This window comes from Gymnogyps californianus, unplaced genomic scaffold (assembly GCF_018139145.2).
Source record: "Gymnogyps californianus isolate 813 unplaced genomic scaffold, ASM1813914v2 HiC_scaffold_102, whole genome shotgun sequence".
Classification (NCBI taxonomy): Eukaryota; Metazoa; Chordata; class Aves; order Accipitriformes; family Cathartidae; genus Gymnogyps; species Gymnogyps californianus.
In genome coordinates, this window is record NW_026113983.1 from 141,610 (window position 1) to 147,609 (window position 6,000).

Sequence of the window (6,000 nt, forward strand, 5' to 3'; positions counted from 1 at the left end):
ACTTGAATGTGCAATGCCATAGGGTTAAGTGGTGGTGTCTGGGAGGGAGGGGTTCATTTTCAGGCACAAAAGGCATTGCAGTGTTGTTGAGTTTCCCTTCCTGGTGCACACATGGGCTTGCATCAGAGTGTGAGTCAACGAACAGGTGGTGTGGACTTTCAAGGAGCTTGGGCTTGAACAGGAATGCAAGCCATGAGCTAACATACGCCATTTGTTCCCTTCTGTCAGGTGGGGAAGATAGCGCTGCTGTACTGCAGGTAGATATTGTGAAGATAAACGTCATGGAAATGACAAGGGGCTCAGATACTACTGTCATGGGTATAGATTTAGGGCACAGATTTACTTTGTTCCTTTCTCTAATGCAATTATTATTATTATAAAATTCACAAATAATAATATATTATCAGGCTTAGATAGGAGTTTTCCTTCAGTCGTACTTAGGATGAGCACAACTGCTAGATTTCAGATGCAAACCCAAATTATTTTAGATAAGATCCACTAAGGTACCACTGCATCAACATCAGCAATAAACAGCTGGGATGGTTCCTCCTATAAACAGTGTCTTACAGAACACACACAAATGATGCAGATCCATGCGAGTATAATCAGGCAGTGTGACAGCTACTTGTGCAGTATTGGTTTTCTGGAAACAAATACAAAAGCAGAGCAGCCTCATCATACAATCTTTGCACAAATCAATAGGGCAAAATCTGTCTCACTGCATATGTACTTTGTATGACTAAAGCAATTAAGAGACATAAAAAGGCCATACAGTTGCTAAAAATAGCCAACTGGGGAGCATCCCATCCTAGACTCAGCAGTTGGCAGAGGGTATGTGCTGCAGTCATTTGTCACGAATCTGATCTTTGTTTTGCTTAAGAGCCCATGAAGCATGTGATAAATGAACATATACTGGAGCGGCCATGGCAGGTTGGCAGAGGTACCCAGGACTGAACCTGCTTTTTATTGCCCAGTTACCTGCAGTCTTAAAAAAATTTGGTAACCGTGAATCAATATAGGTGACATAAATGCTGAGTGGTGTTTCACCACTGCTTCTAGAATAAAAGCTAAAAGGAAAGCTATAAGCAGAAGTGGGAGGGGTCATGGTACAGGCAGATAAATGCAGGTCTATAAAACATGTTAGACCTTGTTAAAAAGTGACGTGTGTGATGCAATGCAATTTTAATATTACATCTGCTAAGTATGTCCACAGTATGGTTTGTTTTCTATCAAGCCCTTTGTGCTATTCTTGTTTTAAAAAATTAACTAGTTTTATAAAATAAAAAAAAAAAAAGACTCATTTAAAAATCAGAGATCAACTCTATGTGGTAAAGAACCCACTTGGCTTTATCACATTTAAGGACAACTGAGAGAAGTGGTTCTGTAAGGCTGGTGATTAGGAAGATCTCTGAGAGACTGTAACTTTTGCTGTAAGTCTGCTCCACATGTGTTATGGAAAAGAAGGAGGAACTCAGCTTCCCAAATCTCCCATCTCCCAGCTGAACGCTTTTACTGCTGGACATGGGCAGGACATAACCCGTCTGCTTCCTGGCTGTGTTTCAAGGGACAGCTAGGCATGCTCTGGCTCTTCCTGCTAGACCAGGATCAGCAGGTGACAAAGACTGGAGAACCCCAGTTTTTTTGCATCTCCCTTGCTCTCACCTGTGGGGGTGACTGTAGATGCCTGCAGGGTTGGGTCACAGACATTATGAATACGCCTAAGTGCCGATATCTAAAAAGTCTGTTAGGCATCGAAGACTTTGTGAATTTGACTCACGATGGATACTGTCATAGAGCTCTAAGTCTTCAGCCCTGACCCTTCCTAAGTGCATTTCTTTAATTTTACTCATCTTTGCTGAGACTTGTTTGCTCAAATGCTCAATCCAACACATGTAATTGTTTGCAAGATGGGAAGCTTCCCTTTCCTCTGTAGCCTGCTTCTAGCAGACCCATGTTGTTGATTTTTCTTGCACTTTGATCATTTGGAACACACTTGTATTTGAATGTCTCATAAAAAAATGTGTGTGTGCGTGTGCACGCATACCTGTATTTATCAGATTAAATAAAACTATTTTAATTGTAATTCAGTTCAGCACTAGATTTTAGTGTGAGCAGTAGAAAAAAACTCAAGGTGTTGTAGACAAATTATGACATTTGATAGAGGGAGGGAGCTTCTGCCATCAATGCAGTTCAAAGTGGTACCTGGATCCTAAGCCTGCGGAGACGGGGGAGCATCTCTGGAGGCAGAGAGACAACTGTCAGTGGGAGAAGAGGAGAAGAGAAGCAAAGGAAATGCAGAGGCATCCTCTGGCATGTTTAGTTAATGAAGAGGGCATATGTGATTTTATCAGTGTTGTTAGTGTTTAGTCTTGTAAGAAACATTTTGAAATAGAACGGTGAAGGAATACTGTATGCACAGTGGTGCGAAGGAGTAAGAAGTGGGGGAGCCTCATCTGAAAGCATCAGAGAAGTCAGTGAGTGCAACAGCTGAGGTGAAAGGCTCAGTGTGTTGCTCTAAAAAGGAGATTAGTGTCAATTACAAAAGTGTTTTAAATAATATTTCACAATGGAAGAAAATTGTGGATTGCATTCTGTTTTTTTGGAAACAGGAAGAAAGATGACACGGATGGATTAGAGTATTCCAATATGAAGATCCTGAATAAACTAACTCAGCATTGGTCCTTCAGGCTTTCTCAAGCAACATGACAGGGTATCTAGAACAAAAACATGAGAAAGGTTCAGATTCCAGAAACACAGTAACTCATGCATTTCCAAAACAGTTATAACAAGTTGCTGTCCAAATTTCCTGCTGTATTATATGTAATGCACATTCAGTGGTGCTGCTGGCACACTTCCCTCTGAGTCAGTATTAATCCACTGCCCCAATTCAGAGTTAGGCAACCACTGTGCTGCTGGAGCTTCTGTCATTACAGATGTAAAACAAATGTCCCAGTTCCTTGTAGTCATCGGTATCCTCTTACAGATGGTAGAGTCTAATTCATCTCTGACCTGATGACCATGTATAAAGATGGGCACTTACCTTCTGCATTTCTGTGCCCTTCAAGTTGGTTACGACTTGGATTAACATTTAGCATTGCTCTGGGGAGCTGGACTCAAAGTTAAGGAAAGAGAACAGGAAGCTGGAAGGGACAATTACTATACATTTTTTCTCTTTCTTTCAGTACCTAATGCAACGATATTATGTCTTAATGCTACATGACCTTTCCTATGGATCCTCCTTGTGTTGTGTGCTTGACAAGCTCTTAGAGGCACGGAAAACCATGGGGAGTGGTGGGGAGGAAGGTAAAGTGGAGAGAATTACAAGTACCAGCCTTACCCATACAGACATGAAGGGATTCACGGATGCCAGGAGCAAGATAACTTGCCTACTCCACAAGCCCTGGAGTAATCCTCCATGGGGATTTCTCTGAGTTTCCCTCTTTTTTCTGCTCTGGGTATTACTGCTAAAGAGAGGCATTTCAGCCTTTGGGAAATCTTGACTTGTCTATGAGAAGTTCACTGCATCTTGTAAATGAAGTAGAGGAAAGGGCAATAATAAAGAATTAGCAGCATTGAGCTTGGACTGAAACGATCATATCCAAATCTTTTGAAATTGCAAAAAATAAGAAACCAGACTGCAATCCAAAATTTGGGCCCTTCTCTAATTATTAGATGCCATCACAAATATGAAGAAAGAATAGCAAAAGCCTCTTTTCTTTGTTTTTTCTTTCCTACTAATGTACTGGTGGTTTCCTTGAAAAAAAGACATCACAAAGCTCTATGTGCCTTCCTAGTAAAACTTTTGCCCTCTGTAAATGTGACTGTTTCATACCACGTGGAAATCTGGAAATAAGAAACTGTATCCTAAAGGCAATTTAATTGAATTGATAGTCTGGTTTTAAGGAGTCAAGTTTGAATTTTTCCCAGAGCACATTACTTGTCTGCTGAAACAGAGTGAATTTTCCAAAGGTTAGGTGTTGCCTAATGTGTGCTGGAAAACCACCTTTGTAGATTTGCACTGAGGCAAGATGGTATTTGAATTTGCTGGAATGCTTTACATATTCGTATCACCTGAAGGTTGGAAACTTTTTATCACCAGCAAAGTAGCACATGTGACAGTAAAGATACACTTCAGGCAATGGAAAATGAGATGAAAACAGTTGTTGAGACTCTGTCATGGTTTAACCCCAGCCAGCAACTAAGCACCACACAGCCGCTCGCTCACTCCTCCCCCCTCCCAGTGGGGTGGGGAGGAGAATCGGAAAAAAAAGTAAAACTCGTGGGTTGAGATAAGAACAGTTTAATAACTAAACTAAACTAAACTAAACTAAAATATAATAATTATAATAATAATAATTGTAATGAAAAGGAATATAACAAAAAGAGAGAGAAATAACACCCAAGAAAAGACAATTAATGCACAATGCAATTGCTCACCACCCGCTGACTGATGCCAGAGCTGCGATCTGCCCCTCCCGGCCAACTCCCCCAGTTTATATACTGAGCATGATGTCATATGGTATGGAACATCCCCTTGGCTAGTTTGGGTCAGCTGCCCTGGCTATGCTCCCTCCCAGCTTCTTGCACACCTGCTTGCTGGCAGAGCATGGGACACTGAAAAATCCTTGACTTAGGATAAGCGCTACTTAGCAACAACTAAAACATCAGTGTGTTATCAACATTATTCTCACACTAAATCCAAAACACAGCACTATACCAGCTACTAGGAAGAAAATTAACTCTATCCCAGCCTAAATCAGGACAGACTCAAATTTTCTTCAAAACACTTTTTTTGAATGCAGAAGTCCAGATGCCTTTTGTGGAGATGTACTGATTTGCAGAGTATGTTGTACTGGATCCCAGAGACAGCTCAGATAAGTACAACATGATCCCTGAATGGACTTTAGATGTAAATATGGAAAACACAACAGCTTTTCTTGGCTATAATGAGAAGAGTGACATGCCATGTCACAGCTCCGCCTGGGGATGGATGAGGAGCTGATCGAGAGCCTATGGGTCAGGATTAAAGGGAGGGCAGGGATAGGTGACATTATAGTGGGGGTCTGCTACAGGCCACCCGACCAGGAAGACCGAGCGGATGGGGCCCTCTATAGACAGATAGGAGCAGCCTCACGTTCACAAGCCCTGGTCCTCATGGGGGACTTCAACCACCCTGATATCTGTTGGAGGGACAGCACAGCAGGGCATAAGCAATCCAGGAGGTTCCTGGAATGCATTGATGACAACTTCCTTCTCCAAGTGATAGAGGAGCCAACGAGGAGAGGTGCTATGCTGGACCTTGTTCTCACCAACAAGGAGAGGTTGGCGGGGAATGTGAAGCTCAAGGGCAGCCTCGGCTGCAGTGACCATGAAATGGTGGAGTTCAAGATCCTTAGGGCAGCGAGGAGGGCGCACAGCAAGCTCGCTACCCTGGACTTCAGGAGAGCAGACTTTGGCCTCTTCAGGGATCTGCTTGGTAGCGTACCATGGGATACAGCCCTGGAGGGAAGAGGGGCCCAAGAAAGCTGGTTAATATTCAAGGATCACCTCCTCCAAGCTCAGGAGCGATGCATCCCGACAAAGAGGAAGTCAGGCAAAAACGCCAGGAGGCCTGCATGGATGAACAAGGAGCTCCTGGACAAACTCAAACACAAAAAGGAAGCCTACAGAGGGTGGAAGCAAGGACAGGTAGCCTGGGAAGAATACAGAGAAATTGTCCGAGCAGCCAGGGATCAGGTTAGGAAAGCTAAAGCCCTGATAGAATTAAATCTGGCCAGGGATGTCAAGGGCAACAAGAAAAGCTTCTATAGGCACGTCAGTGATGAAAGGAAGACTAGGGAAAATGTGGGCCCTCTCCAGAAGGAAACGAGAGACCTGGTTACCTGGGACATGGAGAAGGCTGAGGTACTCAACGACTTTTTTGCCTCAGTCTTCACCGGCAAGTGCTCCAGCCACACCGCCCAAGTCACAGAAGGCAAAGGCAGGGACTGGGAGAATGAA